At 38.9% G+C, this 26,880-nt stretch overlaps 1 protein-coding gene across 5 annotated transcripts in view; it reads left to right on the top strand.

Annotated features, from left to right (window-relative positions):
• Positions 1-26,880, top strand: part of sox14 (SRY-box transcription factor 14) — a 126,576-nt gene that overhangs the window by 25,861 nt on the left and 73,835 nt on the right. For 3 of the 5 annotated variants that reach the window (XR_006096875.1, XM_042415913.1, XM_042415912.1), the window contains one exon: positions 755-949. The gene's annotated coding sequence lies outside the window, so the exon portion shown is untranslated. Of the gene's footprint in view, positions 1-754; positions 1,151-1,288; positions 3,605-8,687; positions 9,621-26,880 lie in introns of those variants that run through there. The other 2 variants (XR_006096873.1, XR_006096874.1) reach the window with 2 other exon arrangements.

Here is a 26,880-nt window from a genome sequence, read left to right as displayed (position 1 = left end):
CCTCTGCACATAATCTCAGTCAGCCTGAGGACACGGGATTCACTTCACCTAGACTGACTGTCTTAAACAATTTGTGCCTGGTTACAAGCATCTGGGCACATCATTTACGGGGGTAAGAAGGGAGGGGTGAAGGGCGTTGAGAGAGAGAAAGCCAAAAAGCTCATGATGAAGACAAGGGGAGGACAGGTCAGATGGCAAGCTGCATCTTTAACATAGCTGCTATTGATTTTAGATTTTCCCCATGGGAGAGACAAAACATCAGATGCACAGTGTGACTAGTTAGCACCCCTGTCTGTGTCTACAGTATGTGTGTATGGGGATGTTGGTGTGTCTGCAGTGTTAGGTAAGCAACAGCCTGAATGCATCAGGTACACACAATACACGTTACTTGTGATTTTGTATCTAATGAGAGCTCACACAGGACTCTGACAGCAGCCATTTAGTATGTGCTGCTGTTCAGATGAGGACCTGATGCATGTTGCTTGGCTAAAATGATGCATTTAAATTGTAGCATTTAAACTGAAATTATAATTAATTCATCTAAGAAACCATTATGCATATTTATCTGTTACGTGTGTGAAAATGGTAATTACCAAAAAGAAGAAATTGTCTTTTAATAGCGCCCCCTACAGTAGCCTTCTCAGAGTGTGTTAATTTTTGCTATCGATTGACGATGTTTGCACTGTAATTTGATTTATGCAATATTTGTGTGGGCGGGCATTAAAAATTGTTCATAATATCCCATCAATTTCAGTGGCCACACAGGAAGTTAACCAGCTGATCGAGAAGACCCGAGATGGCCATGGATGTATCAAGAGAACTGGATATGGCACCGCTACTCAGCCTTGCTGTCAATATCCCCCAGTGGCCACTCGCAGTAGTGCAACAGAAAAGTCTCCTGTGACCTAAAAAGCATTTTCACCATGGAACACCATCAACTGCAAACAAGGTCATTTATTACTCTTTCTAATCTATTAATTTTTAATCCATGAGGGTTTGTATATGTAATACTTTCCTAGAGTTTAGAAATACATCCCAATGTAAAGTCTGTGGACTGAATGGGAACACGTGGGCGGGGACAACAGGAAATACTCAGTGGGCCACACAAAGCAGAAGCACACCCAGAAGGGTTTTTTGGCTTATGTGCCAGGTGAGCAGTTTACATTTGACTGAATAGTCTGGTATTCAGTTCCTATACATCCATAGAGACGATATTGTCAGCCATTGCTTAGTCCCATCTGTGATTTTATCGCTTCTTATGTTACTCTTTATGTCACTCTGCTTCAAGATTTGAATTGTGGCGTAACACATGGAGAGCTGAGGCAAGACTACCTGTTGCTGTGAGTTTTGACAGTCTGATAATTTGCCACCAAAACAACTGGACCCATGAAAGAGAGACAGCTAACACTAGCTAAACCCCTTCTTTGTATAATGGAAGAAACAGTAATGTCTAGTTGGTCAATGGTAATGTTAGCAAGCTAGGCTAACTAGATTCCACTTTCCAATAGTTGGCCTAGCTTACCAACTTCCATTTGGGTCCCCCAAATGTTAAATGTTATAAAGGACAGATGGACTTATAGGAAGTGCTATGTAGGCTTGTTTAAAAAGAAAATGTCTTGTATGAATAGTTGTAAAAGGATATACAGTATGATGTTCTCCAGTCAGTAGCATACTACAGAAGATGACAGTGCTTCTCAAATGTCAGTCAACTGCTGCCATGAGAAACGCCCACCCAGAGGCTTGAAGCTTACTGTAGATGCTGTTTCCACAAATATGACTAAAAATGCTTTTATCCTCTTTTGAAACATTGAAAATTAAGCACAGTAGCCACAGTATAATTATAGTTTGCAATGTACTTACACAAAAAGTGAGGAAAATGATTTTAAACCTGTAGACTTCTGGATACAGGCGTCTCAGACACCACAGGAAGTGGTTTTAGTGTTCTTCTTTAGTGCATCTCTACACTCTGTTCCAGCTTGATTGGATAGCTGTCAAGATGCATGTTAATACCAGGTGTAAACATGATATATGCCTGTAGTGCCATGCATACTTTATAAAGGTTTAGGAAAGGCCACATCATACTAGAATTTTCTGTAAAGAATTAGTGCACTTGTCAGATGAGTTTGTCTCTAAACTGAAAGTATCAATCCAGCGCTTGTTCTTAAATATAGGAGCCCAGATCATTCTGGCAATATATAGGTTTTACTAAAGGTGCCTTTTGGACAAATTAGACTTGATTGAAACGGCATGAAAGTAGTTCATTCAAATACTATATTGTACCAAAGACGAAAAAGCATGTTGAAATTCTTACCTTTCATTACCTACCATTTCAGAGGTCAGAGAGAAATGCCTGTACAAGTACCAACAATATATATAGTGGGGTAAATAAAGCATGAAAACCCTCTCTGAAAAAAACTCCACTAATGTCTGTTGAAGTAAGCAATAAGGCACTGAAAATGATGCATTTAAGAGAAAATATATTACCATTTGAAATGGACTCAGCTGTTGTCTGTTAATTAGATGTCCTTGAGAGATAGGGTGCCTTCAAAAGCAACAATAGAGCTTTTCATCATGTTTCTATGGCTTTGCTAATTAGGCCTTCCCTTCCAGACTGTTCAAGGCAACCACTAGCCCATCTTTGGACCGTGCATTTTTTTTTGTCTTTATCATTTTGTGTTATTTAGAGTCACTGTTATCCCTATCTAGATATTTCAATTACATGGCTTCTTTGACACAATGGAAGTCATTGAATCACTTCTTTGCACAGTATTATTGGTTCACTGTGTATCAGTAATGGTTTTGCAGACCACAAAAGCCACTGCTCATGTGTTTGTACAGTATGTGGTCCACTCATAAGAGAAGATGTAGCCTAATCATGGATTCTTTTTTAGGCTTTCAATGAGGTCTTACATTAGACCTATTATGTTTAAACATTAAACTACAGTATATGTTATTTACAATATATACTAGTTCTCAGTCTGTGCCGTCCCAATGGTACTAGCAATAAAACCACAAAGCTAGAGTGTAGGCCTAAATACAGTAAGAAGAATGAAGTAGTGCACCATTCTCACTGGATTCAAACTGCCCACAGTACCTATGCACAAGGAAATCACAGGAAATGATACGTGCATGTAATCCAGTGTTATTATGTTTAATTTTATCTCATTGATATCAGCCTCACAGTTGACTGTTCACTCTCCTGATGGCATATCAGAGCAGTATTAAATCACAGCTAATGCAAACTGAACATTTCCTACTTCTGCTGCTGCACATTGACAGCATTGAGTACAAGTACAACAGTATTATCAGCAGACTGTACTTTAAGTACTGATAATGCAGAATGGCCCCTTTAGGAGTGCGATATTATTATATTTTATTATTGGATTACTATTATTGATGCATTAACATGTAGGCAGCATTTTAATGTTGAAGCTGGTCATATACTGCTGGCTAGTTTAATCTATTACAATGCATCATATTTTATGAGCTGATTTTATGTTTTGTGTGTAACTTGAATCTACAGTACAAAGTTACTTGTAACTATAGCTGTAAAATAAATGGTGTAAAAAGTACAATTTTTCTTTCTGAAATGTAATGGGAGTTGAAGTATAAAGTAACATAAAATGAAAATATACAAGTGAAGTACAAGTATCTCAAAATTGTGCTTGAGTAATTGTACTTAGTTACATTCCACCACTGGTGACAGATCCTTCTTTAAGCCCATATTTTGGATGTTATAGACAGAGCCTTATTGTTTGTTAGACTGGACAAAACTTGACTTTGCCATTTATCTTTTACTTTGTGTTCTTGATCATTTAGATTTTTTCTAGATCTAAAAATTTGGGAGAAAAGAACTTGGAACAGTAATTGTGAGTCACCGGACAAAGAGTGACCCACTTTGATAAAATATGTACTAGATGTACTAGAAATGTAAAATGATGATGGAAGTTTCCAGTGCCATTGTAGCAAGCCAGACAAAATGTTATAAAACAAAATATACTGTATATAGTGATGTCTGTATTTATGTTAAAACAGCCATAAATCTTGTGATTCCACAATAGCACATTTTTAGGGGGGGGGGGGGGGGGGGGGGGGGGGGGGGGTGTTTAGTTGGGTGCGTCAACTTTCTAATGATGGAGTGAGAGAGGAGACTTGACGCAGCAGTCTGGTGTGCATAAGAGGTTTCCCTTCCCTGAATCAGTAGTGCACAGAGCAGGTTAACAGTCCTGCGCCCAGGGAGATGAAAAAGCATAAATTAAAGCGCTCCCTCAAGGAGAAGAGGGGGTGCTGGGTTACCAAGGCATTATCAGCGCCGGGTGAGAAGCACACAGAGCTGAGTTTCATCCTCATGTTCTTTGTTAACACAAAGGGGGTCACCTCCATATGAAAGGAAATATAATAACACAGAGACCCTCACACAATGGCGGACTGCTGACAAATTCTCACCTAATTCTGCCCTTATATTCACTATTCGAAACTTGGGCTCTTTCAGGGAGAAGCATCAAGGCTATGGTGATACAGTGAAAAAAGGGCTGTGTGGAATACAATAATGTTTGCTGTTGAAAAATATAGCACGGAAATAAAACAAGCACGCACATGCTCACTTGAGAAATGTTTTAATTATATACAAAAGAATGTGGCTAATAAAGGAGGGAATTAAGGCAAATGCTCTGAGCGATTGTGGGAATTTGGCCAAAAGGAAATGAGTTGCCTCACAACCTCTCTCTCTCTCTCTCTCTCTCTCTCTCTTTCTCTCTCGCTGCCTCCCTCTCTCTGTCTCCCTCTCTCTCCCCACCATTAAAAAGCCTGCAACTTCAAGCAGTTTTTTAATCAGCTAAAAAACATATGTGGCTTTGCAGCTAAGACAGCTTGCCCAGGCGCTGATAAATGCCTATCACTAATTTGCATACGGTAGAAGCTACCCTTTAATCAGAACCTCTAATCCCTGACGGTATTAATGATTTTTTTTTCTCCTCGTATAGTATCATGTTTGCTAATTCCAAAGTGATCAGCTTCTTGTATGCGTCTCTTTTTTTGTGCTGGCATAATGGCCGAGTTGAGAACTTCTGTTATCCTACTTTGGCACATAATTAGGACTACAAAGGGGGACAAATCGCGCTGAATGGGACTCACAAAGAGGAGCTCCTTTTTTCAACCCTCTTCTTTTCTGCTGAGCTCTCGTTAACAGTTGTGTCACTTCATATATAGCCGCAGAAATGGGGAGAATTTGATGCCAAATCTGGAGTACACGACAGCGCTTAAGAGTTCTGCCCAGGCACAGAGAAAAATATCAAAATTTACCATGTAATTAAAATGTCTATCACCCCTCGGCTAGTTTAGAGGTTGCATTTTCTCCTTAAAGGGGCACTCGAGGCTATAAAACATTCCTCTTAATTTCTTCACTAAGCACCTTGCAGAGTACTTGTATTTGACCTTATTTTTCTGTTTTCATTAAAAAAAAACCCACTCTTGCTTTACTCAATTAAAGAAAAAAAGATACATGGAACAAAACTGAAAATATGATTAGTCTGCTGAGGTTCATTGCAATAATAATAGCATAAGGGTAAGTAAAATATTCCTGACATTTACTGGATATAAATATAAAAATAAATAGCCTAAAAGGGGAATGGCCCTTAGTTTTGGGTCATGATACTGTACGTGTAAGAACTGGATTAAAAATGAAAGGGAAAAAGAAACAGAATGTCAACTAGGTACACATGACAGCTGATTTATACAATTCATTTGGGCCATTACTTTTCATTAAAGATCAAATGAAATGGGTACTTACTTACTAAGAGGCCTTTGGGGAGCTGAATTGCAGAGAAGAAAGAAGATTAAACTTTACATTCAGCCCCAAATTTAATTCAGAAGTAATCAATCGCATAATGGGCCAGCGACTGTAGCCGGGGTGATTGAAATGAAATTACCATATTTTTAATCTTAATTTTCCACACTGTTTATCTGACACTGTCAATATAAAATACAAACAGATAATGAAATAGCATTATATTGACACTACAATCATCTCTCGAGCAGCCCTCTGTGATTAAACCGCTGGAATGTTTGATTACATTTTGTTGGCTGACATTACAAATGACACGGATGCTTCGCCGAGACTTGCTGCCGGCTGGAAAATGAGCCTATCCATCAAGGACTCCTGGCAGCTTCTCCCTTCCAGTCGATGGCTACTGCCAACGGTCTGGGCACCCTTCTGTCAAGCCGTTTAGCACCCTAGAAGAGAGAGGGGGGCTGTTAGGGGTGGAAGGAGGTTGAAAAAGAAGGAGGGAGGGAGGGGCTGGGGGGGAGGTGGGGGGGGCAAGGGGGTGAGACGAGTGATTCACGGCTCCCTTGCTCTGCTAATGATACAAAAGCAAAGGAGTCACAGAGTGGGAGAGAGAAAAATGTCCCAGGCAACATATCGCCCATGCAGGTGTCTCTTGGCGTACCATAAAGGGGCCATAAAGCCCTCACAATGCAAGGCCCACAGTCTGCAAATCAACAGCTCAGCCGTTGCCCTGGATTAGGACTGCACTGCAGCCATCAAGCCTTGTCCACTGCTATACCTAACGCCATGAATAGCCTAATTACTTTTTAAGGGGCTCATCAATTATTGGTTTGGTCTTTGCAAATTTGGAGAGAACTTCAACTGCAACAGGAACAATGTGAATACTTTATAATATTCACACATCGGCCAATCAGTTTTTATCCTTAACAAGTTTATTTAACAACTTTTACGTTCAAGTTTAAAGTGACCTGTTGTTCTTTTAATAAGTGATTCAACTAAACAACCTGTGAATAACTTTCTTCTTCACAAACAAGTTGAAAATGTTTCCTGAGCATTTTTATATTTGTATATACAGTTAAATTATATATAAGGTGGAGGTTCTTCTCTCAGCCACATTCACAGGTAGTTTATTCATTTTTAAACAATCAGCTGACCTTCAACATATTCTCCATTGGCCCCATGTGCAGAAATGAACATGACCACGTTATCGGTTTAACAACAATTCAGCATACTGGATTAAAAACCAGAATATGAATGCAATCATGCATGCAACACATGGCTATGTACTAAATAATATTTAACCCATGCATGGATATTGACAGTTACTACAAAAATGTTGGAAGGTTGATATTTAAAGAAATTACCAAACTTAAGTGGGTAAGTGCAGGATTTACGGTATGTCACATTTAAGAAGGTCTATTGACAACAAATAACAGGTAGAATCAGGTGTTTAACAATTCATTTATGGCTTTAGTTTGTCAATTATGTGCATTAATTAAAGCAAAAAAAAAAAAAAGATCAAATGTTTCCCTGAAATGCAGCTCTGTTGTTGGGTTCTTCAGGGGTCATTATACCAGAGATCAATGTCACTGATGCTACATTTGATAAACCAACATCATAGAAGAAGAGACTGTCCAATAGATTTTCAGTGCTATCCTTGTTCAAATGTTGGCCTCCAAATGACAAACAGACAGATTAGTAAATCTTCTGCACCGAGCAGCCTTTGCACATCTGCACTGCCATACTGTGACAACACCACTAATCTGCCCGAGCACCTGTTGAGGTGACACAGCATTCTCACTGACACTGAAGAGGCAACCCCAGTTAGTGCTGGAGTGAGTATAAGAGTAGTGCAAACATTTGAAATATCTAATTCAAGATTAATTTGCGCTGATGTAATGTAATGTAAGCCCTCACAGTGTAGTCAGAAACGCTGGATCGACACCGAAGTTCTTCAATGACAAGCTATTGTCATCACACTATGACAAAGTTGTGAGAAGACGTTCAAAACGAGGCGAAGCAGTCGCTCTGCAGCTATCACAGCTGATGGATGGAGTAGCTGCTTGACAGAGGGGTGTGTTGCCATAGCCGCACTCTTCTTTTGTATACTGGATACCGAATACCGTCTCATACCGGGCTAAATATGGGAATCTGTCACAACTACTACTGCTACCACTGCTACTGCTGCTACTGCATCCACAATGACTAGTGCTGAGAGTACAACGTGTGGTCAACTCTGTTTAAATTGTCATGACATTTAAACTTAAATATGTATGTTTCATTTCCCAGTGCAAAAAAATATTAATCAGAATATAAAAGTTGTCTTCCAGGTTACAGTTTTATGGAAACAATGATATGTTGCTATTTACAGCATTACGGTCTGTAGGAAAAGAAGTTAAACACATCATTTTGTCTGTTTTTAGTATTTTAAATGGATGCTACCTATCATTTAATAATGTAATGAGGATATGTAATTTTAACAGTTGGATTATGATTCACAGAATCAAATCAAAATGAAATGAAAAAGCAAAAAGTCATTCTTATATCAAATCATCAACCACCAGCCAAATTACTATATTATTATATATTGTATACAGTATACTATAAACTGTATACAGAAGGATTGTCCTTAAGTATTTTTCTTGATAAAGTTTTTTGTTTTGTCTCTGATACCTGTAAATGTAATTAAACTGCAATTTTGGGTTCCTCTCACCTCAAAAGTTATTAAAGCTAATAATACCTCTAGTGGTAGATCGGCAATCATAAAACCGTATTAACAGATTTAATCCAAACTATTTGTAGTTTGATAGATATTGTAAATCAAATGAAACCTGCAGAGTAAGACAGAAAAAAAAGACTAATTGCATTAGTCATGACTTGTCTTGTTTCACAATTCCTACAGAATAAAGCTACAGTTGCACTATGTGGGAAGCAAAGGATTGTAGTATTTGTGGAATCAGTAGTATCAGCAGTCCTGAAGGTCACGCTGATAAGACCTAGGATTTCCACCTCAGAATTGCATTGTGCTCTGACCTTGAGGCCCCCTGAAGTCGATCAAACCGGCATAACGGCTGCTCCACCACAGGACAGCCAAGTTCAGAGAGATGTGGAATAACTGAGGATCAGTGCTTAGCCCGGGACCTGGTGAGGCAGAGCCAAGCTACACACCGGAATTATTCAAGTCGGAAAAAACGAAACCTGTACTCACTTTTCATGTTACTTTGTACAATATTCCTGTGATGTGATGTTTCATTATCTCAGACATCCTTTATTTTGTACTTTATTTTAAACCCCTATTTTGCATTTATGAGCACTATATAAACAATTAATATGTGCAAGGCATATGTAACTGGTGTATAAAGGATTGATTAAATAAATGACTGATAATATAACACAATTGTAATAATATAAAATATGTCTTCTAATTATTTAAGAAGCAGAAACATTTCTATTTCTCTGCATCATCACCACATCCATTTATCTTCACTTTAAATGTGACATTACAAATCAGGGTCTTGTCACCAGTCATACCTCATAAACATTTCCCTTTTTGAGTCATTTTGTGCTCTGATAAGGAGTGATCTAGCACACAAGCTTCCCTTCACCTTCAACAACATCACATCTGTTCTCTATTATTAATCACCTTTCTTTCATATTTCACGAACCCCCTTTTCTTTCACACCTCACTGAACAAACCAGTGCTCTTCTCTTCTGCTCTCATGGCAATTTAGGAAAGATTAACAGAACTCTTAATACAAGTACAAGTAGATGACAGCTAATAAGGAGCATGAAAATTATAATATATACAATATAATATAATAATATAATATCTCATTTAAAAATAAATAATTTAATAATACTAGGTGTTGTGACATTCCAGCCTTGACTGACTTCCCAAATCACAAATTAATTGAATGAAATGCTGTTTTTTTTGTCATCTTTTAAATATTGGATGTTGGATCTTACGCCATTACAAATAAATGTATCTGTAAGTGTGGTTTACACTTAACTAAACTTTTTTGTTAATGAACATCCTCTTATTAGCTGGACAGCTGCTACTGTTAGGTGTTAGTAGCTAACATTGTGCTGGTTACTCTTATAATCATGGCAAATTACATTTTTCGTCATAATGAACCGTCAAGGTAGAGAGGAACACTAGCTGAGAACACTGTAACATTAAAATGTATATGTGTTTAAATGATGTACAGCCCTTATCATTTAGCTAAGTTAGCTTCCACAACTTGCAAGCTAACAAGATGCCAGAATTTCCTTGGTTGTCTACTTAATTTAGAGAAATTCACAATGAAGCCATTCAAGCCAGATCGCTGCTATGGCATTAGATGAAGTGTTTTATGTCATTAGATGGACATGATAAAAGTAGGAAAGTTCTCAAGACTCAAAATTGAGGAAAAACTTTGTCGTATTTTAGCGTCTTGACCATACAAGTGGTGAGTAGCAGTGCATAGTAACTAACATTAACTATTAAAATTTTCTTTCAATATTTTCAGGTATTAGGTTTACCGAATTCCAGATGATCTTGGGAGAATATTTTCCACTCCACTGCAGTGTTTGAAACATGTAACTGTACAATGTCCAGGGAAGGTGTGTCACTGGCTCACATATCAGCTCCTGATGCATCATAAAGTGAAAATGCCAAGATCCACTTGGAGGAAAAAATAAGCAATATTGACTTGGAGGAATCTAAGCATGGAGCTATAACTGTTATACCAGTAGAGAAAAGGACATTTTGATTGTGAGATTATGGGCACAAAGACCACTTCGTATACAGTATCCTCAAAGATGTGATCTGGAATGTCCATACCCCCCAAAAAACAACAGTCTAAAAAGAATTGAAAATAAAAAATCCAACAATTCCAAAAATGCCTTGTAAAAATGTCTTTAATGTTTAGGCATGACCAAAAATGGAGCATTAAAAATGGAACATAGTGTGCATTATAAATGTTGTGGACTGTCTTGCCTCCATTATGGTGAATGCAGGATAAAAAACCCTAATATATAAATTAATGAATAACGTCAGGGCTAAGTAACTTACTAGCTAATAAAACCAAGTGTTTTAGTTGCCTTACTCTAACCATATATTAACCATAGTATTATCGCCATAACCACAATCTTCTCCTGACCTTATCAATGCCATAGTTGACATTGGCCAGATATTGTAGAAAGTGAGAATTTTAAAAATAGTGGCATCGGACAACAAAACAAAAAAACATTTCCATTGAACTTATTTTTGGTGTTATCTATGATCTCGTCTGGGGATAGGGTTTGGCGTACAGCACCAATGACTCGCCCCAAACAATGATCATTGCTAACAAACCTTGTATACTGAATTACACTTTCAAATATGACCCATATAATAAATGTGTTCTGATTTGCCACCCAGTTAGATGATGGGCAACTAATAGGCAACTAAAACAACATGGTTAAGGTTATGGACAGATAGTTGTCATGATTTGAAAAACCAACGTAGACTGTTAGTAGGAGATGGGCCACAATTCCAGCCTCTCTTGTCCATATCACACACTTTGTATCCTCAACCATCAATCATCTTTACCCTCATCCTGACAGGTTGTGTGGCAATACAACAGTATTACACAATGTCAACCATTGTCATACTGAGAAAAGACAGTTATTATATAATTTCTGTACACCAATTTGGAACTATACACAATTGTGGATTGGGCATTTAAAATCATGTTGTCATCAAAACCCCAGGCACAATAACTCTCAGTGTTGTTATTTATTGCTCAAAATGGACAAAAAGTCATATTTAAACTCCAGCCATACTGTCAAAACATTTGACAGTCCCCTTGACAAGCTAGCTGAGGGACAGTGGTCACTTAGGAATCACGCCACCTGTTGGAGGACAATGAGTCTTTCACATAAAGTGAGACAGACATCCCCTCACTCCCCCCTCATTTTGTCAAGGCGTAACCTTTTTCCCCCTTCAAAATGCAGCAACTCTTTCCAATTGAGTTGTTGTTGCTGCCATTGCTATTGGCTTTCAATAAGGCACAGGGTTATCAAAGAGTGAAGGAGAAATTGCCTTGGCTCTGCCGTAGCCCTGATTGCACTATCAGAGCCGTCAGGGAGGCTCTTTATAAAGGGAGGGCACGAGGGAGAGCGAGGTGGCGGCTGGCGTTGCCCCCTTGATAAATCAGTGCGTGCTGGCAGCCACTGCTTAGTGCAGCCAGGCAGCACCACAGTGCCGCAGTTCAGGGTCGGTACTTGGCAAGCCCCCCTCTCAAACAGGGCTGTCTGCACCCGACCGCAGACCTCGCTGCTCCCCAGGCTGATTCTCCACCGCTGCCCTTGTCAAGGTTTGTTTGTTTATCCCTGATCCCCCCCTCTACCCTCTACCCTCACCATACCATATTGTTTTCCACCATGCCAAATTATTCTCCCCCCTTTTTCCAACTTATTCTGCAAATTTCCCAACTTCATTTATTAAATTAGAAAACTGTGCTGTTATTTGAATATGAAACATGCTTCCATTTTTGTTGTTGTCTCATTGTTTTCTTTATTTTTTGGTTCATGCAGCTCTTTATAGAACCAGACACAGTAACTCAAGAAATAAGTGGATGTCTTTTGTAAGACTTTCTTCATATTTTGGCGTTTTCTCCTAGTGAAAAGAGGGTTTTCTGCAATGAAACAAATACTTTTGTAAGTTATTTTTGATAGACAAATGGACATTAATTATGAAGCTGCATAGAAGCGTTTCTGTAACTGGCACATTTATGGTCAAGGGGATTAAATATTTGTTTAAAGTACATATTTAGATGTTAATATAATCTTGAATCCCAAAAAAATCATTCCATCTGGGGAGGAAATTATGCCACCGTTAACATTTCTCATAAATTTGTACTCTTCATCTCCAATTGGATGCTCAAGTTTATTACCCCCAATAAAAATCTTGATTTGTTGTGCTCTCAAGTGTTTGCTTGATAAGGTTGGAGCACAGTCATCACTTCCAGTGGACTGACAAACCTACACCTCCCTCCCGCTTGTCTTCCATATCCATTTCCATACCGTCTTCCAATGAAAGGGTGATTCTGATCATTCGAACTCATGAAATCAAATGAAATTAAAGGATCACAGCACTTAGGGACGGGAATGGGGGAAATTATTTAATTAATCAGGCCTCCTCCACTCCAGGTGCAGTGGGTTAATGCAGATGCTCTTTGCCGCAGCTTTGAGATTGCCATAAGTGTTCAATTACACATACTTAAAAAGGCGCGGGTGAGGCCACACATTGCCCACACATGCCCCCCATTCAGTTCAAGTCCTGATTAATTTCAGATTTATACTGTCATTCGCCTCACCCTTCTAATTTCTCCTGCCACTAGGAATCAGTTTGGAGTTGTACAGGACCTCCTCAACTTTTCTAATTAGATGGACATGAATATAGTGGTACATGTCATTAACAGTGTATTGATGTACATGAAGCACTGGGACTGTGGTGGCACCTGGAGACTGACTGATCTGCAATGTTTTGAATATCAAGAGGCCATGTTCTTTAACTTCTGTCAAATTAAAGCATGCAAAAATATGCATTGGATCATCTAACTTGATCATTAATGCTGTCTTAATGTAACTGAGATTTAATTTCATTTGGATATTTCATAAGTGCTGGTTGTGCATGATATGCATTAGAGGGAAATTTGAATTCTGCTCACTTTTTGTGTAACAAAATCTGAACTATAATGATGAAGAGAATAAAATTGTTTTTGGACAGATGTGGTTGATGTTTCTAATGGCAGCAGTTGACTGACATTTGGGTGTTGGTGTTGCTAGGAGATGTTTCCCCCTTTTTACAAAAAGCCTACATGGCGTTACCGCTAGTGGCTGTCCCTTTATAATATAAACATTTGGAGGGACCCATATCATGGTGTTAACTGAGACTGTCCTCCCAAGAAAAATGGCACAATAGGTCGTAATGTCAGTCACCCAGAAATGACACATAGTTACGTTAAAGTGACAGATGCCATCTAGTGGCTGTAGCAATTATGAACCAGAGCAGCGGCGCAGTTTAGGTCACATACTGTATATATAAACTGACAGATTTCCTCATTTGGAGGTGGTGGGTTGGGTTGATATTTTTAGTTTTACAGTGGACTTTTCCAGTGGAGACCGCTGTTCATTTTCCATTTCCAACTGCGAGTGTCACATTTCCAACGAACAGTTAAAAAAAAAAAAAATGTAATAATGATCGTTCTCTAACCTGAACCCTGTGGTTATTAATGTAACCATGACAACAAAGGTTACTTTAAAGAACTTTAAGGCTGTAGTAAGTTTAACTTACACCACATGTTTCTCTAACCTTAACAAGGTGATCATTTTAACCCAAACCCTGATCTTTCCCTAACCCTAACCAAATGGTTTTTGTGCCTTAACATTACCACTGTATTCCACTGGTCAGCACAGTTTGTTTATGTTAGCAATGATTCCTATCTGATGTTTTGTTCATGATGTACACCTGCTGAGTCATAAGCAGCACGCTCCTGCACACTCAGTGTTGTGTTCATCCTGGATTATAGAAAGGAGGTAGTCTAGCTAGCATTAGCTGTCTTTCATGAGTCCAGTTGCAATGATGGTAAATGACCAGACTGTCAAACCTCACAGCAACAGGTAGTCCTGTAACCTCAGCACTCTGTGTGTTACCCTGTGATTCGAATCACTACACAGAGTAACTAATGTGCATACGTAGCGTAGTCCTGAAATCACAGATAAGAATAAGCAATAGCTAACAACATTGGTCCAGAGCTAGTTAAGTACCTGTTTGGCTCTTGGAATTGAAGTGATTTTATGGTCTATTTTTATTGCCTGTACACATCACACCAATTAAATTATTAGTGGTAACATCATCAGTCAGAAACAAAACTTCACACCCCTGGAGAACACTAATGTAAGGGGGTGCTGTCACTAAAGCAAAATAAATAAAACTTAAATTTATTCTTTTTTGGCATACTAACAATTTTGACTGAATAAGTACAGAAGTCAAACAACACTGATTTCTCAGCAAAAATGAATTTCTAATTTAAAATGTAATTTCTGTTTAACTTTAAACATCTGAGTGTATGTGTTGGGATCTTCTAAGCTTGAACGTGGACCAGGAGTTGCTTAAAATAGCTGCTTCTGTGTATGAAGTATGTAACAGTAAAGGTTCAAACCAAAACAATCCTTTTCATGTAGACCTACATGTTACATTTACCTGCATGATCAGATAAACACCCAGCCGAGGGTGCCTGCATTTGTCAAAGCGATGTCAACAAGTGAGCCTGATCATTGCCAAAAGATCCAGTTTGTACACCAGGGGCCTCGTTTCCCTCTGGCCGCCTCCTCCTCCTCCTCCTCCTCCTCCTGAGCCGTGAAGCCAGGGGACGCGTGGGGCCTTTTGTCTGAGCAGTGTGGGGGGCCGCAGATGTCGTTCCCCAGAGACACAGCGGAGGTTAATGATCTCACAGCCTCTGCTAAAATAAATAAATCATTTCCAGTCAGGAGTCTGCATAAATCTTCACTCAAACGGCGATTTGCTGGAGCAAGCACCACCAGTTGCTAATGACTGTGTGTTTTTTTTTTTTCTTCCTTGATTGCCTGAGGGGATAGGCTGTGACACAGATGAGTTCTTTCCCTCACTCTCTCTGTTCCCCTTCCCTCCCTCCACCTCTCCCTCTCTCCCTCCCTCACACACACACACACACACACACACACTCACTTTTCGTGGCTATTCTAATTCACAGCGTGTTTTGTCAGGGGACATTAGCTGGCTGACAGGCGTCTAGTTTGGATGGGGGGTGCATTTGTAGTGACAGTGGTAGTTGTTTCTTGTTTCAGCTGAGCTGATAGTAAGAGACGTGTGTGGGGGTGCTGCTGTCATGCACGACACAGCGCAGCACAGCACAACGCAACACAGCACCTCACTCAATCTCTTTCTTGTACCCTGCATCAGCATATGTTTTCCTCAAGTCCACATATGCAAATAGACTATTTTAATAGAAAGTCTTTTTTCAAATGGTCTATTAATAATATTTTTATTACGTGTTATTGTGGTGTCATGCTATCCTGAATTTACCATGATTAACTGATGCTGGTGTTTTGCAGTGATATATAAAATATAAAAATACAACATCAATTATCTTACACTTTCAATCTGAGTAGTGGAATGAACAGGTCATCAATGAAGCATATTTTATGATGAAGTTAGTCTGCATTTAGTTAAAAAACGAACATTGTTTGAATGCAATTAGGAGTTTAGACTGCATTTTGATTTTGCATAACCTTTCTCTGTTGCGTAGAGATTAGTTGCTTAATCAGAAAATTAACGGGCAACTGTTTTGATAGTCAATTAATCCTTTCTTTGATTTTTTGAAGCAAAAATGACAACATTTCTAAGGTTTTTATTTGTTTTGTATCACTGTAACTTAATATCTTTGTGTTTTTGACTATCAGTCGGATTAAACAAAATATTTGTTATAATATTTGGGAAATTGTAATGTGCGTTTATTACCATTTTGTGTCATTTGATGAAAAAAACAATTAATCGATTAATCAAAAATATAAATGGGGCATATTAGTTGATAATGAAAATAATTATTAGTTACAGTCAGAGTTTTATCTAAACGATTATCTTCCTTTTTTTTCAAAGCGGTCTGCATTTTGAGGTCACTTTTGTGCTTAAAATTGACAAAAGCATTAACTTAATGAACAAATTAAGCTCCGGCTCTCATGCACTTTCTAGCACACCATCACCAAAATTTTTAAATTACACTTAAACACAGTCATTTACGAACATCTTTGTTAATAGCTACACAATTGGGTTATAACATAATCACTACATACAATATAATGACATTAGTGGCACTAATTAGAGAACAGTCGCTACTTGTCTGGCTTTAGCTGTTAGCTGCTGAAGTGGTATCATCAATAGACATAGCACACTAATCAATGAAGCCATTACGACCTAATTAAGAGAATTAGACTCAATTAGTACAATTTCATGAGATGAATGATTTATCTTGATATAAACTATACCACCACAAATTAAAACTCATATTTTTCAAACCTGTACATATTTATACATATTTTATATATATGAATGACTAGATGAACAGTGTTCAAGTAAAGACCTGTTGTTGATAATAAACTCATGAACTTTGGTCAGTTTGTTGTCAACATGATCAGTGTATTTGAAGGATATGGCCTATTTACGATAATTGTAAATCAGAGCATTCCGTTTCTAAAATGTGCACATTTTTTGTTTTTAATATATCAGAGCAGAGCTTAAAAGAAATGCTCTGGACCCATGGTGCAGTACATCGACAAAGAAAAATGCATGTATGGATCTTTATTTCAAGGTGAAAGAGAAGTCAAACACACTTACAAATTATAGATCAAATCATAAATATATTGACTGGTGAGGTTTAAAAAAAAAAAACAACAACAAAGTAAATAAATAAAGTCATTACCAGAGCTTAGAACAGAGGCACCCGATTTTCTCTTTTATCCTGCCACAACAAAAAGAAGAAGACAGAGGAGGAAGAAATAACAAAAAAAAGAGAAGAGAAAGAATTGCACAGAGGCTTTTCTTTTCTTTAAAATGCTGCATTAGGTCTTTTCCTGCAGTCAGTTTTCATAGTTCAAAGCTGGCAGTTCAATAAATAGCTGGAACTGGCACATCTCTGTTCTTGCAAAAAGAAATCAATGTTAATCCTATTACCGGCAGTTATCACCTAGCCCAGAAACGGTGGCAAGTAAGGAAAAAAAAAAGAAAAAAACTGAGATGTCAAAGCGGGAAGGGGAGAGAGAGCGAAAGAAAGGGAGAGAGAGAGCGAGTCACCCTTCATTCACTTTCAAACACAGTTTTGATAATTTACTTCTGTAGAAGAAGAAGAAGGGAGGCGGGGGGATGGGAGGAGGGGAGTGAGCTTCAGTTACTAGGAAGTGTGTGTGTGTGTGTGTTTGTGTGTGTGTGCACGCGTCTGTGTGCTTTGCGTGTGTGTACGCCTGTGGAGAGGGGGGTCCAGGGCTACTGATGTATTCGCACATAATGCTTGGATCAGACCCTGCTGCTGTAAGCAAGATGTTTGAGGCACAAAACATCATTTTTGAAAAATGTTCACACCGCTTAGCAATCCTCTTCCTGGAGCGCCCTGACATCTGGCCTTTCTCCTTCTCCCCTTCTCCCACTTCCACTCCATCCTCTTTGGTTCTCAGTTGGTTTTTGGGGAGGAATTGAGGGCTGGTGCTGTGGCATAGTGAAAGAAAATTATCTCCACACCAACTCCTGTAGGTGCTTTACTTCTCTTGTTTAAACACAGTAGTTTCCGAGATAAAAATGGTCGGTCAAGCTCTGAATTAAAATGACTGATTTTCTAGTGGAGTTTGGGATGTGACTGTATTTTTGTGTGTCTAGTCTGGCGCTTTCCTCCCATATAAGACGAATGATATTATCGAAGGCAAAAACAAGTTGAAAGGCAACCAGAAGGGAATAAACTTCCTCTTAGAGCTGAAACAATTAGGCAATTAATTGATTAGTGGATTGTCAGAAAACAAATTGTTTTAGTAATTTTTAAGGAAAAATGGTAAAAAATTCTTCATTTCTCTTAGTTTTGGGTTTTGGACTGTTGGTCTGACATTTGAAAATGTCACTATGGACTCTGGGAAAATATTTGATAGATTAATCAATTATGAAAAGCTAGTTGCAGCCCTAATGATGAATGACATTATCTAAGGCGAAAACCAGAGGGGAGAAAACTTACTCTCAGAGCTTAAACAATTAAACAATCATCAGAAATTATTTGCAACTATTTTAATAATCGAGTCATTTTGAAACTAAAAATGGCAAAAAAATTCTGGTCCCAGCTTCTAAAATGGGAATATTTTCTAATTTGATTATCTTTGGGTTTTGGACTATTGCTCGGACAATGAGATATTTTAATCAATTAATTGATAAAGTAATCAGCAGGTGAATCAATAATGAAAATAATCTTCAGTTGCAGCCCTACTCCCCCTTTTGCTGAATATTAATACCACTAAAGATGTGGATTGCACTTCACAGTGTGCTGTAACTGTATATATTTAGTGCGAAATAAAACTCTCACGAAACAAAATACACTGCCATTAAAAATCGCATTTCTCCAATGAACACACCAAAACCCCTAGATTAGGCCTAATCACTGTCACCAGGAAGCAGAATCAGGCCCTCTCACTGGCGGATTAAGTCTTCTGTTGTTGTTGTCCTTATTGTTATTGCTGAGAAATAATTACAGCTGAATCTCATCAAAGCCAATTCAACTCTTGGCAGGACTCTGCTCTGCCTTTTTTTTTTTCTTCTTCTTCTTTTTTTTTTTTTTTTCTTCTTCAACGAAGAACCTGAGTTTCCCCTGCATGAAAGTAAAGATTAAAGTAGTTAAACACTCTCAGTGAACTGAGGGGAAACTGAGGCGACGTCGACGGGTCTGGAGAAAAAGTCTCACTGCTTTCAAATACTCTTGTTCCAAAAGAATGACAAAATGCATCTTGCTGACATAGGTTTTCACCTTGACTTGACTGACTTTGTATGAATTTATTTCCTGCGCCGCGTGAAAGCAAGTGACCCCATTCCAGTCTAGCCCATTCTATATTCTTATAATAAATTAGATGGCGATGCTGGGGCTTTAACATGTAAAATAGTGGTGACATGCTAAATAATGAGGCAGACCAGAATTATGTAGCGCTGGCGTGCAGGCTCTGGGGTATTCCCAGGCCTCGGAGTCGCCTGGGCCTCCTCAGTGCCTGCTGCTCTGAGGGAGCAGAGGGCTGAGCGTGAGGGGGGGGGGCGGGGGGTAGGGCACTGAATATGAAAATGGAATTAATGTACCAACGCCCAAAGGTAGATTACACTGTGGCAACCCTTTTGGCTATGCTTCCCTCTGTTTGGGACTACCAACAAAAAGAGAAACGCTTTATTCATCATGGAAATTGGTGTTTTTATTACTCCCTAGTGGAATTTGAGATGTATTATGCTGTTCTTTTTTGTTGATGCAGTAGGTCATTTCAATACAGCGCATTGAGGTGTAATGTCTGGATCATCTTGCTCATGTTTGGGCAGTTCATAGTGGTGGTTTTAGGAGTGATGCACATGCAGGAGTGAGTAATGATTGCGATAAAGATGCAGAGTGGTGGCTTTGCTGTAACAGCGGTGTGAATTCTTGGTGGAATGTAATCATCTTACAATGACTTTGTGACTTCGCAAACAGCAGCTGTTTGGCTGTTATCATTGTTACTTTTGAATACTGTGTATATTTGGAGTTAGAGTGTCGTGCAATCTGGAAGCTCTATGGTAAACTATACTGTTTTATTGCTATTGTCGCAACAGGAGACAGATTTACCAGGTTTAATACAGGCGATTTTAGCTGGCAACAAACATGCTTGTAAACCTGCTTTACAACCCCCCCCTGGCTTTTTGTCCAGAGGGGGATTAACTGATGAGCATTGCCTGTCCTTCAGGTGACACCGACAGACAGTGCAATCCAAACTCACATCACACTTTTATTTCTATCTTTCAGTAAATACGAGAGTGACTGATGATCTGTTAGCTCATTAGAAAATTTAGCAAAGTCATTTCTGTTCTCCAACACAAACGCTGGCGTTCTCTTAAAAGTATCTGCTGCGAGGACGAGTGATGAAGCCAGAGATGCTTTGGGATTTGTTACAGGATGAAAAATGACCTTATCCTCTCTGTTTTCTTTTCACTTTTTGCCAGCTTTCCTGTCTGGCTCAGACACTTGCCGTTATAATGGGTGATATGTTATATGTGCGCACGCTGGCTGGATTAAATTTTTAATGGCTCCAAGGGCAGTTGTCCTGGCCGTAAAAAACTGCAGCAACAGTGTGAAAGAGGGTTATTGCGAATACATTTCTGTTCTTTCCCTCTCAAAGGATTGTTCAACACCTGCGCCGCAACAGTTTCGCAACTTTCTGATGCCGCTGCAAATTAGAATGCTGTCAGTTTGAACCCGGGACCAGCAAAGCAGAGGTTGCATCAGATAAATGGCGCGATAAGAGGGCAATCAGTATTCAAGGGGTGATGTTCTGAAGTGGGAGATCACTTAAAGCCTGACGTGAGTTATGTGTGCTGATTGTCACCCAACATTATGCACACTGTTTGAGGCTAAATAACCCAGTGTGTGGATCATAAACTGTTCCTCTTGCATGCCACCTTGAAGCGAGGGAGGCACCCCCCTCATAAACAACTCTGTCATTTTAAGTAAGTATCGCCCTGCTTACCAGGCACCTTTCGTGCGTGAGCTGCACCTAATTTAGAAGCTTTTAAATCTTTCGCAAGTGTTGTTGTGAGAAATGCCTGGTTGCAAATGTCTTTTATTGAATGCTGACTCTGTAGTATTACAGGCTTGCAGATATGCCTGGTGTAATATGTCCCTATAGCTTTATCTTGTAATAGTAAAGTGTATTAATTTTCTTGGACTGGAAGAGTGTGTGAAGGGTTAGAATTGACTCTATTTGGGATTGGAGCGACTTGCCACCGACTCCAAACATGGTTTTCACGCAGACTGCAAAAGATGAAGCGGAGGGGGGAGAAAAACATGCTTTCAGTTGGTAGATTTCATAAGTAAGCCTACCGGTTTATCACAATCCATCATGAGGAGGGGGATCTTGGTAATTAAAGACTTTTCCAGGAGTGGCATTCTTGAAATTGGAATTGAAAGTCCACTTAGCATGGTCACTACAAGGTGGTTGCTTTTTTTTTTTTTTTCTCTCTGATAGGGATTCACCTATGTACAGTAGTTGCGCTCCATACTAATTTACTGCATAATAGCAGCACAATTTGATAGAGAGCTATTCTCAGACCGCTGTGTTTGTTATACATACAGCACAGGAGCAGACTATTACCATGTGTGTTAAATGGAGGTTGTGTGACTTTATGTGAACTGTCAGTGAAAACGGAAAGTCTCTTATAGCTGCATACTTTACACAACTGTGGGTAATTTGATTTTCACACAGAATTCATATCTCAAACGTCTCTGTGACTGGCTTACAGACCGATATAATAAGCCAATAAAAGTGTGGTTACACAAATGTCTGTCAACTGTGGTAACTCCAAGCAAAAGTTTCTTTGTCAACAGCCTTTAAAGTAAAATCAGGGGGTGAAAATAAATGCTCAGTGCTTTTTTTTTTTTAAGTTCTGAACAATTAATCTGTCATCAATATATATGGATAAATAAGTTCATACTTGGTCTACAAATTGCCCTATGAAGGGTGTTTAAATTCCATCCTAAAATCAAGCTGGCTAAAGAGTATTTCTATTTGCTCAGATAAAAACACTATACACTCCTCTCTAAGCTGTGAGGGAATGGCAAAATGGAGGAGACTACCGGTGGTCTCCCAAGTTTGTACAGCAGTGCTTTTTCCTGATAATGCCACACATTCGGGTTTCTGCTTTCAGTAGCCTTCGCACGAGTGCTCCAGTCTCACACGGCACTTAAGTGTGATTAATAAGGTGCAGTGTTGTGTGTGTGTGTGTGTGTGTGTAGTGGGGGGGGGGGTTGAGGTAGTAGTGGTGGTGGTGATGGGGGAGTTTATGTCAAGATAAACGTGGAAATGACCTAGCAGTCACCAGCTTTTTCCTTTCGGCAACTGCACAGTGCCTAGCTCGAGAGCAGGAGAGGCTGGGGTTTTTATCAAGCCGAGGGCTCAGACCACCAGAGGCTCTTGTGAAGGAAGGAAATTACCGGGTGCAAACATTCACAATACCCCAACTCAATTCCCCCTCCCTCATCTCTCTCCGTTCCTTCTCTCTCTGACTTCCACTCTCCTGTCCCTATGTTTATCAGGTTTTGGGGCACTGTATTTTGATGTCAATAAGCAATTTTTCTTGCCTGGTCTCCTGCCTGACCCCTTTAATCCATCAATATATTATTAGAGATAAAGTTTTGTGGACGCCTGCTGCAGTCACAAGATAAATGACATCTCTGAAGTCACGCATTAAAGACTAGATTAAGGCCTTGTGACTGTGTCTTCAGTGCTCATCTGTGCGCCTCTGTCCAACCTATCACACTAAGTGACAAGAAAGAAAAATAATGAACTGAGGCAGAAAAAGCAAAGAGATATTTCATACACACACAACCCGCGTCTGTCTTCAGCCAGGATTAGGACGCATTAGAGGCGTGCTGGAGAAGGGGAGAGAGGCAGCAAGGGAGCATCACTGTTTGTGTATGCTGAAAGAAAGAGAATTTCTACCCCTTTTAAACTAAAGGGAAGCAGGCGTTTTGTTTGAAACAATACAAGTTTAATTTTTTCAGCCAGCAGATAGAAAGACTCTAATAGTCAAGCTGTGTATTTGAACCGCATATATAAAAGATGTGGATAAGAGTCATAGTTTAATAAACTAAGGGACCGTATGAAAACTATTGTTTATTATTCATATTTTCTTTGAACCCTCTCCTTGACTAAGAAAACATCCTCCCTCCTAATATCTCAAAATAATATACCAATGTTAGATTAGTACAACTAAAAGTGCATAAAGAATTTAAGATGATATTCTCCCATTTAAACTGCATAAAAATGTTAACATTACCTTAAATATGTTAGCAGAGCAGTAATTTTCACATAGGCACCAAATTGTGCATTGAAGAAGCAAAATTAGCAATTGCGACAATTATGGAAAAGTCAACAAAATGCTAGTGTCCTCTTTACCAAATATACTCCAGTCACTCTCTGTTTTTTTAACCATGAGCTTTTAAATGTTACCACAGCTGTTCTATAACAATTATTACTTGTCACAGAATTAGTAGAATAGGCACAGGTGCAAGTGTAAGTTGAATTAGATGAGATGATGTTAGCCGTAGATGTATGAGATCAGGTGTCTGACAATCCAATCACATAATGCCTGGGATGCATTACCTGGCATGTTAGCTACTTGAAGAGGGCTGTTTCCTTTAGGCAGGTGAGTCAAACAGTGCACCATTAAATAGAAAAACACAGGTTAAGTCTTATAACCTGCTACTTCATTTTAATAAGAAAAACAAAACCTTGATACAGAGATAGGATTGTTCCCATTTTTGCAAATGGCAAAAACCTTCTTTGTCACCCATGATGCACATAAAGGCCATCTTAAAAAAAACCAACCAAAAAAAGTAACATTTCTTTATTTATCTTCCAATAAATCTCACAAGAGAAGACTGAATTAAAATATGAATCTGGCAAAATAAAAATTATACAACCCTCCCCTTTTCTGACACTCCGTCACCCCCTAATAATTTTTGTACAGTCCCTAAAACACATAATGTTTGCCATGTCTTCCCTTCAAAATATATAATTCAATAAAATAATATATAATACAATTCAATATATAATTCAAAAATATGTTTCTGAATGATATATTTCCAGCTTTAAGTTTATACATCTGTAGGACATCATGTGTAGACAAACATCCCTGCTATCCTTGAGCATTTGAAGTTACAACCACTGACTAAAAATTATTGTAATTGCCTCTCCTTGCATGCTGAACATCTGTACAGTACGGTTCCTCACTGCTCGCTTTACAGTATGTAACAGTGTTCCCCTAACAACTAGACCCCTAAAACCTCAGACTAATAGACAGGATTACAGTAGTAAAAGGACATTTTTATAGCTTAAACTCCAGACTACCTGGACTAGCAGATATTAAACACATATCTGGTAACACTTAGTGTTAAGTGGGACCAAGTGCTTATTAAGTTTCTGATGCTCTAAGTCCGTGTCTGTTCCGGCCCGGGCTGATATGGGTTGCTAGGCCACGGTAAATGAACGCGGATGGATTTGTGCTGGACTTAGACCTGGTTATCAGTAGTTCTCAGTTAATACGGCGCTGCGGTGACATTGTCACGACTGTGCAACGATTGGCAATATTTGAATTTCCCATTAAGCTCTCCCTACTGCTTGTGTTTTCATGTGGAACGTTCTCACCTGACAAGCCACTTCCCCTCCGCAGAGACACAGCTATATTCTCCCTCCAACATTTCATTAGAAAAAGAGAAGGCTATTGTAGGAGTACTGAATATCGCCTGTTGTTCACCTTCACATCCACATGTAACCTCTCCAACGTTTACCTCATGAACTTGTCAACGTGCACTCCTCAGAGGCTGCATCTTTTCAGCGGTCAACTAGAAATAAGGTGAGAGCACACCATTCTGTGTTTATTCTGTCTATAGACATTCATCAGAAAATTTAGCTTCTAAAATCAATTAAATCCTTTTCACACAAGGTTAAGATAAAAGCTAGGGCAGTGAAAGCAGTTATGAAGCAGATGAACCCCTCTAATTCAAAGCTGTGCATTCATTTGGCTGGCTTAAGAGACAAAATACCCAAGGTCTTTCTGTTATGTCCAATTATATTAGATCTGCCTCATTCTCCGCATTTATCTTGACTTCTGAGGTGAGGTCTGAGGTAACTGAAGCCCTTATGTGCTCTCATATTGGCCCCTCCATTCTTCCTCTGGAAGGAAATATCTATGGACAGTTATTTAATTTCATGCAATTCATAAACTCCATCTACAAATTAATTTCTTTTAAGCACAATTATTGCATTTTGAAGGTTCATCTTTTCTCCTCCAGAATGACTGTGAACTTTGTGTTGTACAAGCTGAATATGTCTGTTGTTCTCTGTTAATGACAAAATCTCACTCCATTGAATGTCTTATGCCTTTTCTGAAAGACATGGTTCTTTTAGTCATAGTTCAAGTCCAACATTTAGTGCAATCACTGAAATAATTGTAATTGTAAGTGAACTGCATGCGATCTAAAATATAGCTTTTATTATGCCTAAGTTTCTGTATAGCCTGCTTTACTTATCTGTATTATTCAGTTCTTCTGCATTTCACATTGTAATTCTGTTGCAATTCTTTTATCAGTTTGTCACAGGGCTGTCAAATGGAGATGTACACAGTGCGCTGCTTCTGTAAGTGGGAACCGTTTTTTAACAGGTAGTTATAGTTTATGTGTATGGATTTAATTAATGGAGAAAGGTTTGTAGATTTGAAACAATGTTTTATCATTGGAAGGTGAACAAAGTATTTCTAAAGGTGTGTTCAGACAGAAAGTTAAGCAAATTTTCACCTCAAGTCATTCCTGTGAATTTGACCACTGGAGTGTTTGAGCAGTCTGTGTTGATTCGCCCCAAACAACCAATGTGCCAACCGTTAGCAACAGATGAGACGTTAGCTGTGAGCTAGCTAGCAACACACACACAGTCCGTGTCTGTGGTAGACTGCTCAGCCTCAAAATGAGCTCAGAAATCTGGTTCTTTCCCTTATTTCCATCTAGACTCTCTACTTTTTCTCATGAAGCAGATTTACAAAGTTCAAACATTTTAAACTCACACGGATGTGTCTTAGCGTAAACCTGAGTGCCACCTCCATAATGTGTTCTGTCTACACACAGTAAGGCTTGATACATCAGCTCTCTTCAGTTCTGAATGATATAACGTGTTCTTCCAAGTCTCAGCTGCTTGCTTTCATGTTATTTTAAATCGGCCTTTGGAGTATTGATGCTGCATTCATTCATTCAAGACACTGAGGGTTGTTTACACCAGTGCTTTAGCCTTGTTACAAAGCCTGTATTTACAATGTGTAAAAAAATATCTTCTACAAAATAGAGTACACAACTTGACATTTTGTGTGTACTTAATACAATATGTCTTGCAACATGCTCTCGTATTTGTTGTCATTTGTATTTAATCAGGCAATTTTTTCTATGCAGATGTTACACAGACATAACTAGTAGCATGAAAATCAACCATCTTACAGAAGAAGAAGTTAAGTGGTGCTTGTCCAGAAACAGCCTGGTTGCCAGAATAAAACATTGGTATTGTACGTTTCTGCAAACCACAGAAACGTTGAATATATACGTTTCAATACGTGTAATACATAGCATATCAACATTTCTACAAAACGTATCATCTCAACATTTCTAAAGTGACATAGTTCACAGGTGATCTATATGAGCTGACTTTCCTTAGGAGGAGGAGGGGTTGGTGGATGGTTAGTAAGTTTCTTGGCAGCAAGCTGGAAATCAGCAGAGAGCACGGTTCGAGACCACCTT

Source organism: Thunnus maccoyii, chromosome 7 (assembly GCF_910596095.1).
Source record: "Thunnus maccoyii chromosome 7, fThuMac1.1, whole genome shotgun sequence".
In the NCBI taxonomy this organism is placed as follows: Eukaryota; Metazoa; Chordata; class Actinopteri; order Scombriformes; family Scombridae; genus Thunnus; species Thunnus maccoyii.
This window is presented reverse-complemented; position numbering and strand designations above follow the sequence as displayed.